Source organism: Anomaloglossus baeobatrachus, chromosome 2, assembly GCF_048569485.1.
Source record: "Anomaloglossus baeobatrachus isolate aAnoBae1 chromosome 2, aAnoBae1.hap1, whole genome shotgun sequence".
Lineage (NCBI taxonomy): Eukaryota > Metazoa > Chordata > Amphibia > Anura > Aromobatidae > Anomaloglossus > Anomaloglossus baeobatrachus.
The window spans coordinates 639,783,325-639,797,076 of record NC_134354.1 but is presented as its reverse complement, the minus strand read 5'-3'; the positions used below and the strand labels follow the sequence as shown (position 1 = coordinate 639,797,076).

Genomic DNA, 13,752 nt, shown 5'->3' with positions numbered 1-13,752 from the left:
CAGACCTTTTTTTTTTTGTTCACTGATAAAAAACGCATAAGGACGCAGTGAGCAAAAACGCAGCAAAACGCAGCAAAAAAACGCACCAAATCGCGGCAAAACGCGTGCATTTTTTGCCGCATTTTTTCGACGCAGGTGCGTTTTTAGCGGCCAAAAACGCACAAAAACGCAGCGTCAAAAAAACGCAGTGTGTGCACATAGCCTTAAAACAGAAATTTCAGCCATGCCTGTCTTATCTCATAGTCCGCTTTTGTTTACCAGCAATGTTAGCTTAAGCCTATTATCTTTATCATTAGTGGGTCTCACGGACCTGTGAGCTCTTGTCTGACACCACCCCCTTCTGTAATTAGCAGCTTCTGTCTTCTATCTGTCTATGGAAATGTGCACTGAGAACCTGGTGTGGTACGGGGGCAGCTCTCAGAGCTCTGCTACATGCAAAATCTCAAATATTTCAGTGTCCGAGGGGCTGAATCCACTAATCTAAGTGATACATCGTTGAACTCAGGGCCTCTTTGCCTACATCATGCAACTCTCAAATGAGGTAGCAAACACCTGCTGACAGATTCTCTTTAAAAATGAGCAAGTGAGGTCTGCAGCAAAGACTGGAATGAATCTGCCACAGAATGAAGAATCCTGCAAACATTTCCATTTGCAGAAGCTTGTCAGATTTGCACAGATCTTTGTGAGTTGGTGTTGAATTGTATGAATGATGATTTCCTAAACTGTTGTGTAATTGATTGTGGTATTGCACATAACCAAACATTCATATTGTACATTCATTTCAAAGCATTAGGAAAGATTTGTTCATGTGACATTCATTTTTTAATTACAGATTTCTAATCTAAGTCTGGTTTAGCCAGTTAAACGTGTCCCATGATAAGAAAACCATGGCATAAATTAGCATTCATACATATAAAGAGCTTGAGAAAGATTGTGAAAACCAGTGATCACTGTTTTACACTGAAGAATTAATTGCTTTTATATATATATATATATATATATATATTTTTTTTTTTTTTTATTTTTTTAAAGGAACACTAAACCTAGAAATGACTGTTCAAATAAGACAAAAATAGTCTCCAATTAGTTTTTTCTTCATGATCCTGAAGCATATTTGTAGAAATCCTGTAGAGAACATCGGAGTGAATCTCCTGCTTATCAGTCCATCTTCAGCTCATGACCAGCTGCAGTCACACCCCCACAATAGGTTGGGCTTAGTGATATCCAGACAAGACAGGGAGGGGAGGTTTCTGCTGCAGGCAGTTTTCTACAGCCACACTCAAGACCATTAATAGGAAGAGGGGACTTAGCTGAACCCCTGAGAAACAGGAAGAATTTTCTGTTTGTTTTTTTTTCTGTGTATTTTTTTGTGTGTAGGGATTTTCTAGTTTCTAGTAGAGTTTCTTAGTAAGCCTTTGGCAAATGTTGGCATAACATGTAATATATGTTCACATTTTTATTATTCCAATATAGAATGTAAAAACATAACATTCTTTACATAAGAGAACTGCTTTAGGAGCTGCGATGACTGTTACTTGGTGGCGCTGGACATTACCTGCATGCAGTAAATGGAGAGGTAGTCAGATAGGCCAAGATCATAAACCAGGAGGGCACAACAGTACACGGGGGGGGGGGGGGGGGGAAGACAGAGACAAGGTCAAAGTACAAGTCAAAGGTCAGGGTTCCAGTAGAGTATGTACCAAAATACAGGGAGCAGACGGGGAGGAACTCCAAAATCAGAAGCTGGGAAGTAACAACAGAAACAGGAGGGGACAGGCAGAGATGGGTCAGCAACAGTCCAGAGTCGAGAGGCCAAGATCTGAACAGTGAGCACCAAGGGAGCCAACAGCACAACTGAAAACCAGGAAGTACGACTGGTGGCATCCTGAGCTAATATGCTCCCTAAAAAAGCAGAGCAATCACAGGGAATGAGAGGCATCTGCGTGAGCACCTCCTAGGATTAGTGTGGAACCCAGTGCTGTGAAACTCTCAGCAGAACATTCATCCTGCAAAACGCTCTGCACCATAAGCAACATATACCGACTCCACAAGAGAGTACAGCAGAACAATACAGAATGTTCTGCACATATGATTCGTGACAAGAGCTATATGTTGTCAATACTGCTAAATCCTGTGTTCTAGAAAGTTATAATTTTGATTATTTAAATTATAGCTCATTTTTTTAGCAGTTTCATCAGAATCCTGAAGGTAAATCAACTTTAAAGTCGAGCTTTACAATTATTTTTAGAAATTATTCCTGTTTTTTTTCATAGCCAACTCCAGGTCAGTCTAGATCAGGGATCTCAAACTCGGCTGGGTGTATGGGACGCACAGAGGAAAAAAATAATTTGGGGGGGCCGCATTCTTTGCGGGACAAAGTGACATTTTTATTGGTACCATATATATTTTTTTACACACCTTTGGATCACTGATTTTCAACATTTTTCACTTGTTTATTATAACAAATGTGCACATTCTTTGGTTAAATATAAAAAAAAAATAAAAAATTTGATGGTAAAAAAAAAAGTCATGCCTTATTTTGTTTTTTTTTACATTTTATCCCTTTCTTGTAACTAATAGTGTTACAATTATCACTATATAGAAATTTTGGCCAACATCTTTTAGTAATGTTCCCCGTCCTATAGTAATGTGCCCACCTTGTCCCCATCCTATAGTAATGTCCCCACCTTGTCCCTATTCTATAGTAATGTGCCCACCTTGTCCCTATTCTATAGTAATGTGCCCACCTTGTCCCCATCCTATAGTAATGACCCCAGCCTTGTCCCTATTCTAATGTCCCCATCCAATAGTATTATGCCCATCCTTGTAATCTCCCCATCTTTTAGTAATGTGCCCACCTTGTCCCTATCCTATAGACATGTGCCCACCTTGTCCCCATCCTATAGACATGTGCCCACCTTGTCCCTATCCTATAGACATGTGCCCACCTTGTCCCCATCCTATAGTAATGTCCCCACCTTGTCCCTATTCTATAGTAATGTGCCCACCTTGTCCCTATTCTATAGTAATGTGCCCACCTTGTCCCCATCCTATAGTAATGACCCCAGCCTTGTCCCTATTCTAATGTCCCCATCCAATAGTATTATGCCCATCCTTGTAATCTCCCCATCTTTTAGTAATGTGCCCACCTTGTCCCCATCCTATAGACATGTGCCCACCTTGTCCCTATTCTATAGACATGTGCCCACCTTGTCCCCATCCTATAGACATGTGCCCACCTTGTCCCCATCCTATAGTCATGTGCCCACCTTGTCGCTATTCTATAGTAAGGTGCCCACCTTGTCCCTATTCTATAGACATGTGCCCACCTTGTCCCCATCCTATAGACATGTGCCCACCTTGTCCCCATCCTATAGTCATGTGCCCACCTTGTCCCTATTCTATAGACATGTGCCCATCTTGTCCCCATCCTATAGTCATGTGCCCACCTTGTCCCTATCCTATAGTCATGTGCCCATCTTGTCCCCATCCTATAGTCATGTGCCCACCTTGTCCCCATCCTATAGTCATGTGCCTACCTTGTCCCTATTCTATAGACATGTTCCCACCTTGTCCCTATTCTATAGACATGTGCCCACCTTGTCCCTATTCTATAGTCATGTGCCCACCTTGTTCCCATCCTATAGTCATGTGCCCACCTTGTCCCTATTCTATAGTAATGTCCCCATCCTGTAGTAATGGGGGGGGCAGTGGCGGCGGCGGCTGAAAGGGGCCGCTATAATTTACCGATCGCTCTCGGCTTCCTTCCACCCACGGATGCTGGAGTGAAGCTGAAGGGGCGGTCTCCGGCCCCAGATCCACAGTGATTGGACAGATCGGTCACAAGGCCGGTCTCTCCAATCAGAGCTGGGGGCGGGTGAAACACAGGTCACCCGGCTCCAGCCAATGATCGGTGCTACAGCTGCACTGATCAGGGCTGGATTTCAATGTTACAGCCATTTTCAATGGCTGTAACATTACAGCGGGTGTGATTGGCTGACGAACGCTGCACAGCCAATCACAGCCTCCGTAGGTCCGGGGAGGAGACACCACCCCTCCTGAGGTTCCCTCCTCCCCGAATCTAAGGTATTTGCTATTGGCAATGCAAACAGCGATCGCAGCCACCGAAGCTGCGATTTCGCCATGACGTACTGGGTATGTCATGGACCCTTAAGTACCAGGGAGCCATAACATACCCAGTACGTCATAGGTCGCTAAGGGGTTAATGTGCCGTCCTTCACATACACAAAAAATAAAAAAAACACCATTCTTCTCACCTGTCCCGCGCTCCCTCGGCTCCTCACCTCTGCTTCTTGCTATCTGCAGGCCGTGCCCCGGTGACTATCGCGACTGGTGCAGGGACCGCAGACACTGGCAGCGATTTCTGTCAGATGAGTATTTTGCTGGCGCTGCGCGCGCACAGTCCTTGCCTCAGAGCGCAGCACCGGCAAAAATGTAGAACTGGTGGAGGAAGGTTGAACTAGATGGACCTAGGTCTTTTTTCAACCTTAGTAACTATGTGACTATGTGAAAACACTCATCTAACAAAGTGCAGACAGTGGCTGTGGCCCCTGCACCGGCCGCGATAGTGAACAGGGAAACGGGCCTGGGGCCGCACAAAGCAGCCTGACGGGCCGCATGCGGCCCGCGGGCCGCGTGTTTGAGACCCCTGGTCTAGATGTTCACTGGTGGAGGATTCTCTAAAATACTGAGAATTTTTACATGTGTAATATTTCTGGGTGGTGTCTAGTATTTATGTCAAATTTGCTTGAATGTAATGTTTATCCCATAATAATCAATCAATTCTTGGCAAAATAACACTATCAATGTATCCTGCCAATGATAAAATAAGTGATAATGCGTGAACTGAGAGCTGTTGACACTGAACATGATCAATCATCTGTCATTTTTTAGAACTGCACATGAAGTCAGCTTAATTTAGAAAATTCATGTCTTATTACTGACAATGTACTGTTCTTACAGAATAAGTTGATAAAATAGATTTCTAAAAAAGAATCTTTGCCGGTATTACACAGTAATCATTACTGAGTAGAGATAAGCGGACGGAAGTTTGGTTTGGCGTGTTCAGCCGCACTTTGGATAATGCTCTATTCTGGACCCGGACTTGACCTGAACCCCATTGGAACTTACTGATTGGGCAGTTCGTTCGCCCAAATGCAGCCCGCAATAAACAGATCACATCCAAGGGAGGGTTTTTTCATTTATTTTTGTTTACACTACATCCAATTAACGCTGATTTACCCTCTGTGAGCCATTCAAACACTGCTAGGTGCTGACCTTTGCTAAGCACCGAGCGTACCCGAGCACAGCGATGCTCACTCAAGTGGTCAGCATACTTAACTCCGAACTCAAACACTGATTTTTTTCGTAAAGTCTGTGTTCGCTACGAACACCGAACTTTAAAGTTTGGGTCCACTCATCTCTATTAATGAGTACTGTATAGAGATAAGCGAACCCGAGGTTCGGTGTTCGGTGTTCGTACCAAAACGACTTTACAAAAAAAACAGCGTTTGGATTCGGGGTTAGAGTGCTTTACGTATGAGCACCACTTGCGCATGCATCAATGTGCTTGAGTACGCTCGGTGCTCAACCCAGTGCAAGACGCTTACAGTGTTTGAACGGCTCTCACAGGGGGGTAACAACAGCGTGATCGGATGTAGTGTGCACCCCCCCAAAAAATGGAAAATCCTTGCCCACCTGCCTCCGGAAGTGATCTGTTTATGGCTTTTTGCATGCGGGTTGAGCCCAACCTGTCCAATTAATGACTTCAATTGGGGTTCAGATGAAATCCGGGTCCCAAACTGAACTTTATCTAAAGTCCAGATGAAGCTGCCGTTCCGAACTTCAATGGGTCCGCTCATCTCCAGTACTGTATGCTGAGATGTAAAGTGATCATTTATACTGTGTACACGCATAGGGTGCATCCAAACTGCACTAATTTCTCTACTAATAATAATGTGGTGTGATGAAACAGACAACTTTTTATGAGTTAAATCCTACTAATGTCTCTGAGTGGAATTGGTCGTATATGGAAGAATGGGCTTGTAGATTTTGCAATTAGTGTGCATGAAGCCTTACAGTTAAAAAATATCATCAAATAGACATTATGGTAGGCTGGTATGTCTTGTCATGTGTTCAGATACATTCTACTTTTTGCTTGTAATATAAAACACAATGGCTGGCAGTTAACTAATGAAAGAATGGCTAACCTTTGTACTCATTTGCTGCAAGGGGGCTCATTAATATAGGAGTGGACTTCAATTGATATCAGAGGCAAACATGGTCAAAAATTCAAATATGCAGATTAAGCTTGATATATTATGGAACAGCTGAGGTTTTGGTAACATATGTTTAGAACCTTTGTTTCCCAAGGCTAGTATTGCAAGGGACCTATGACGTTCCCTACTTCACATTAGCTCAATTGTGTAATCTGCAGCTAGCAGAAGTGGGTCTGCTATTTTTTTTTATAAAGTCTAACACTAAAAACCAACAAAACAAGATATTTTAGGATTCCAACAAACAGGGGGATCAATAAAGCAACTAAAAAAATCAAAGACAAGAAACTGAACACTTAGCACAAAGTATAAGTATCAGTAGGGATCTAAAATGGGATGCACATAATCATAACTATGCTGTATGAGCATATTTATGCCAGAACAAAGGGAATGTAATGAAAAATGCTAAGGGAAGTGGAAAATGTAATAAAAAAGCTGCCAATGTAATAAAAAGAGCTGACTAACTATCTAGTAAATTACAGTAACAAAGCTCCAAACACATCCAAATGAGAAGTCGTTTCATTCAATTGCTCACGTAGTCTGGACTATATCAGTGGATACATGATTAACCATTATATCCCCAAGACCAGCAAACAGTATTTTTGTTAGAACCATGTAGATTTTCGAATCCAGTGTTAGACGTCTGGAAAAGATCAGCCAGGTTCCTGTAGGGAGGTATAGTGGAGAGATGGGAGGGATTGAGAATAATTGAGTTTTTCATGGGCAGGGAAGAACAGAGTTGAAGACGTCTTTCCAAGAAAGGATCTTCAATAGAAGTGATGCCAGTTGAGAACACAGTTCAGGTTATCTGAGAAATTATATTTATTATCTGAGAAATTTTATTCAGGTAAAGACCTGTATGTGATTATTCATGAAACAGTTGAGCTGTAATCACCTTTCCCTTAGTTATCTCTGTACTGGATAAAACCCAAAGTGAAAACTAAAATGTTTTATGTGAAATTTGTCTTTACAAGCAGTAATAATACTCTAGATAGCCTCTACACAAAAAAAGTTTTGTTGCTTTTACTAAAATTCTGTAAAATCTAGTAAAATCTCTCTGAGAATGATTACAGTATTTATAGGCGTTCATTACTCAAGTCATTCCTTTTTTTTTTTTGGAAGGTCCCCTCATGACTAGCAGATTATGGAGGTCCTGCTGACATGCTCATCCACTAATGTAATATTAAAGGGAATCTGTCAGCAGGTTTTTGTTATGTAATCTGAAGACAGAATGCTGCATGGGTTAACATACAGATTACAGCCCTACATCTCTTATCACATAGTGTGTTTTTGTTTACCTTTAATGTTAGTTTAAGCTGCAGTAGTTTTATCATTAGAGGACTGAGGAGAATAAGCTCAAGTCCAACTCCACCCCCTCTGTGATTAGCAGCTTCTGTCTGTAGAAATGGACACTGAAAGCCTGTTATAGGAGGGGCAACTTGTTAAGTTCTGCAACATGCTAAAACTAGAATCTTTGATTATCTCAGAACGGCTACACCAAGTAATCTAAGTGATACACCATTGGATTTAGGATCTCTTTGCTCACATCATGCTTCTCTCAGATGAGGTAGCAAAAACTTGCTGACAGATTACTTTTAAGTGTGCAAGGATGATAATTAGCAGCCAAACTGGTACATACCAGGGAATTGGCATTAAAAGGAATCTGTCACCATGTTTTTGCTTCCCTATCTGAGAGCTGCATAATATAGAGTCAAAGCAATGTGTCACTTACTGAGCTGTTTGCTGTAATTTTGATAAAAAAATATGTTTTTTCTGTGCTTAAGATCTAGCAGCTATACAGAGATCATGAATATGCTGGACCACCTGGCAGCAAGCTAAGTAGCTCTCTAATGATAAGGTCCTGCTGATTAAACAGTGATTTTATAAAAACTACACTATGCAGCCCACTAAGTGACACATCGCTGGAATCAGGATCTCTGCCCCTACATTATGCTGCTTTCAGATTAGGTGGAAAAACCTGGTGATAGATTCCCTTTAAGGCTTTGTTCTCAGTTGTGATTGGCAAATGTGTTGGCTCTTGATGTAAATATTGACACCAAACTGCTCATTGAACTTAATAGCCCAAAATTTGTCAAAGAGTGTCCTTTTGAGATACATTTGAGTGATATTGTGTTGTCAACTATGCTTTTCAATACAAAGGGACCTTGCAATTCTGTACACTGGTCAGTTCAATACATTTCCTAATATAAACTTTTGGAATTTTGTAGACAAAAGTTACAAGAGTTGACTATATTTTATATATATATTAGCATAAAGCAAACTAAAAAAGATAAGTGAAAAGTGTGATCCATGGAAGTCCCTAGAGATCTGGTATTCCACACATAATATGACAATTATTTCATAAACATAGTAAACCCATAAATAAATTGCTTACATAATTTAACTGTCTAAATCATCAATATATTAATCAATGATATTTTCGAAGATTTGCAAACATCTAATAGTGGTGTTCAGCATTTTCTAATTGCCCAAAAGCATAAAATACGTTACATTTGTGTTTTTGGATTTGCTTTTGGGTCCTTTTCTTTTGTAAAAATTAGTTTGCAAATTAAATTTTACTGAGAATATTTATGTTATGACCACAATTACCAGTTTTTTGATTATGAAAAGTATTATCTTGGTGACAAAACTGATTTTCCTTAATACAAAGATGCAGAATAGTTTGCTTTGTCATTTCTTTTCGTTATTCTCACATAGATGTTGTTTTCTTCACTTGGTTCTTTTAATATGTCTCACATTTTGCACTTCTACATCTCACTTGTTTATAGAAATCCTTAGCTACATAAATGGTTTCAATAAGTCTGAACAATTCTGATTTGTATCTTCCTATTACAAATGATTGAATATATTTTTTCATGGCTGAAATGTGCACATTCATTTATAAATGTATTGATCCCCGTATGTATTTCTTTAACATATATTACTTTTTTTTTTCTAGTTGACTTGCTGTTCTCCAAGAGGTCCAAAAATAGGACCAAAAATAGGTCCAAAAATAAAGCCTTTAATCAATAATAAATACAAATTGCTCATCAATGCTCTAGAATAAATGAAATGCGGTTTGTTATGGAGCATAAAACATTTGATTTATGTTACAAAGCAATGATGCCTCATATTTATTAAGTGTAACGAATCAGTGTAAAATCAGAAGCTCTACTATGTCCACTTGTATTTCCATGGTGGTAACTTCAATGTGAGAAACACTTACGTGCTGATATAATGAAATGATGCTCTGTGGGGTTCACTGGTAAAAGTAAATAGGGCTCAGCATGACTATAAAGCTAAGTAATACTTAACCACTATGTAAGCCTATGAAAGACTTAATGGTAAACTGTACCCTGCATGCCCCACTAGAAGTACTCTGCATGTGGCTCCTGAATCCAGTGCTCTCCAGTCCCCTCCGCAGGTGTCCCTGCTTGTCTGGTTAGCTGGAGTTTTGAGTAATCCTCAGCAGGTATCATTAGAGCAGGTTTAATCTTGTTATGTGTTCTCGGTAATAGGACATGCTCATTTAATATTATGTATTAAGGCAAAAGTGGAGCAATTTTTGGGTTGGATAATTGCTTCACAAATATCAAAGGATCATGTATCTTCAAACCAGTGTGATTGTTATTCTTTGATATATACTGTTTGGAGAAGTCTTCTAATCTCTGAAGGTTTTTCCAAGTTTACATTGATGCTGGGAGGGTGTGCATGAAAAGTGGAATAGCGTTTCCAAACTGACTCATTACTTATTAGGTGTTTGGTTACAGTTTTCCCCCAGAAGACATCTGCTATGAGCTTCTTGAGGAGTCGCCATACATATGTTTATGTGTTTTATATGCTTTATTTGCGATTGACTGTTAAAGTGATGTTGTGTTTTTCATGTTTTTCACATCCCTTCCTATTTAAAGTAATTGATCAATTCTTGTTAACTCTAGGGCTCCTGCCGGTAGATTTGACTGCTCTAGCTGTATACATTGAAGATACAGTATATGTATGTATATGTGAAACGTCTACAGTATATAGGTGATTTGGATTGTAATTAAAGCATGATAGAATGAAAGACTAACCAAAGACATTATTATCTTTTCTTCCTTGACCAACACAGCTCTTCTTTAGTACAGATCATAGCTTTATGGGGTAATTATGGTAGCTAAAGTTACCATTGATGATCTCTAGATCCAGCATGTGGACAGTACATAACAGGGATTTCAGCAGGTGTATAGTAATTAATAAAATACTTTTCATGGGGCTTCATTCATTCATTCATTTATTGTAATTTCTTAGCTACAGCGTTCTACAGATACATATGTGTGTACATGCTGAATGTATGGAAGTCTTATTTAGGTAGAAAGGTATGAACTAATTCAGATCTATTGGTGTCTGTCCCATAAATGCACTCTCTTTTTTGAAAGATAGCCAGAGACAATGATAAAACCCATTTTATAGTTCATTTTGATGGAGTAATTTAAAATGTACTAAAACTGGTACATTTCAGTAGATATAATCGATTATACTGTATGTTGATTATCATCCATTTCTTATTGTGAGAGATTATATTCATCGCCATATAGTTCTATCTTCTATCTACAGTATCTATAATCTATCTATCTGGCTATCTATCTTTTATATATTCATCTACCTATCTATCTATTATCTATCTAGCTATAATCTTTCTTTCCCTGTCTATCTATCTGTCTCTATATATATATATACACACAAAAACATATACACATCTGTCTATCCATCATTTATCTATCTATCTATCAATCATTTCTCTCTCTTTCTCTCTCTCTCTATATATATATATATATATATATATATATATATATATATACATATATATATATATATGTGTCTATCCATCATTTATCTATCTACATTTATCTGTCTATCTGGCTATCTATCTTTTATATATTCATCTACCTATCTATCTATTATCTATCTAGCTATAATCTTTCTTTCCCTGTCTATCTATCTGTCTCTCTCTCTCTCTCTCTCTCTCTATATATATATATATATATATATATATATTTTATATATATATATATATATATATATATATATATATATATATATATATATATATACACAAAAACATATACACATCTGTCTATCCATCATTTCTCTATCTATCTATCAATCATTTCTCTCTCTTTCTCTCTCTCTCTCTCTATATATATATATATATATATATATATATACATATATATATATGTGTCTATCCATCATTTATCTATCTACATTTATCTGTCTACATATCTACATCTATCTGTGTATCTATCCATCATTTATCCACCTATCTATCTATCATCTATCTATCTGTCTATCTATCTATCTCTCATTTCTCTCTCTCTCTCTCTCTATATATATATATATATATATATATATGTATCTATCCATCATTTATCTATCTATCTCTATCTACATCTATCTACCTACTGGAAAATGCTCTTTTCTGGCAGGTTTCATTGAATTTTCTACGTTTGTGTATCTTTTGTTAGCTTTTGCTTGATAGCCAGCTTTTGTATGTATGATTTATGTTGCAATTCCTGTTTATTAGTCATCAGAAACTAGAAAATAATTAGTAGTAAGGAAAACATGGAAACCTTCCTGCCTTCCCTGAAACTTCGAGGTGAAATATTACGTAATCTACGTCGTCCTCCTCTAACATGGAGCTGAGCTATAACCCTGGTCCTCATATGTACCTGGCTCACACAATACAGATATCATATAAACATGTCTCTCTGGACTGAGGGTGAAATTATCTAAACAACTGTAATACTGAAATCTAATAAAAGAGATAAGAGGAAAGAATAATGCATTTATCTAAAGCAGTGAAGGGAGAACGTCTAATGATCCTATAGTGGATCCACACTAACAATGTACATGACATCTCCTTGTGAGACAAGAGAGTGGCAGCCATAGATTGGAGATTGTATAACTCTTAAGATGTTCTGAATAAATTATAATGACTGTAGTTTTTCACACCTATGTACAGTGTGCCAGCTGTGGGAGGTATATAGGTGTGCCCTGTAATGGGATATATGAAATCATAAGTCTGGATGAAGCTACAATGCCTGCTGTATGAGACATTGTGATCACTAATATTTGGATATTTCCTCCCCATACAATACATCTTACATGGGGTTACTTGTAGTCAGGATGTGGACATAATGTGTAAAGAATTTCTGCCGCACAGTTGTTAAGACGTTTTTGACCTAAATGAAATGGACCTTTTATTGGCCTACAGCAGCATGGCTATAGTGCCTGCTTTACTACAGCAGCAGGGAGCCTCTATGAAAAGACCACAATAAATCTTGTCCAAATATCTTTTCTGCTTTTTCCTTCCCTTTCCTACCTATGGTCATTATTTTTACCCTTACTGAACTACTAAGTCTTGGATATTGCAGCTGCAGACAGAAGCTTCGGCACACAATTTCTGATCGAAGTGCCAAATCCTAACCAAGTGGCATCACAACAGCCTCCCTGAGTCGACATAAACTCCAGATGTGTCCGTACATCAGCATAAGTTCCTGCATTTACAAATGTAGCAGAGATGTATTTGTCATGTAACTCAGTGGGGCTTTATTAGTTGTATAAGATGATAACATAAAGAACCATAGTTCTAGAAAATTAAATCAAAGACAACATATTTGATCACGGTGAGTTGTTCCAGATGACACAGTCAGCCCTACCACATTTTCTATATTCAGCCAAGAAACGTGTCCAAAATACAAATCGTCTCATGTTCCCTCAGTGAGCCACATTCTGCTCATTTCTCTCACTATGCTATGGATCTATACAATGGTGACAGGTGTATTCCCCTGGTCTCCATGTGTTGACAGTGGCAGCACTTTATATCCTATAGTACTTTGACTCAATGTTAACATTATTACACAGAATTAATAACTTGGCTGTTCAGATACATAGTTGATCTCAAGTTGCCTTCCTCTATAAAGCTTCTTTATTATCCTTAATCTCTATATTGTCCTACCTTCCTCTCCAGTGCTTGCTCCTTATGTTCTGAAGATGCTTCCTCTGGATATATTGCTGCTTTCCATTGCTACAGGGATCCTCTAGGTGCTTTCCACTTCTCCGCTACCCTTGTTGGTCCTTGTTGGTGACGTTGTCCTGGTCACCCGGTCACCAGTGGTCACAGATGTGATCGGGGCAGACACATCATGAGCAGCTACTATGGGATGTGTCTGGCAGAATCTCTCCTCTGTGTCTGAAGTTGATCTGGATAGTGAATGCAGCCACTCCCTGAAGTCACTTTCCACTCCCCCTCTATCCATCCAGGATTTACCTCTTTCCATCAACATTCATCTCGTCTCCTCCTTTCTGTCTTCCTAAGGTTTTCCATCTGTAAGGTGTAACGGGTTCAAACAGACGTCTACCTTTTCTTTGCTGCTTTGGGGGACAAGTGAATGAGGGATCACAGGGCAAAGTTCAA

General features: G+C 39.0%; 1 protein-coding gene across 2 annotated transcripts in view; it reads right to left on the bottom strand.

The window, feature by feature from the left end:
* WNT10B (Wnt family member 10B) overlaps positions 1-13,529 on the bottom strand; it is a 123,892-nt gene extending 110,363 nt beyond the window's left edge. For both annotated transcript variants that reach the window (XM_075336930.1, XM_075336931.1), the window contains exon 1: positions 13,294-13,529. The gene's annotated coding sequence lies outside the window, so the exon portion shown is untranslated. The remainder of the gene's footprint in view (positions 1-13,293) is intronic.
* Between the last annotated feature and the right edge of the window lie 223 nt (positions 13,530-13,752).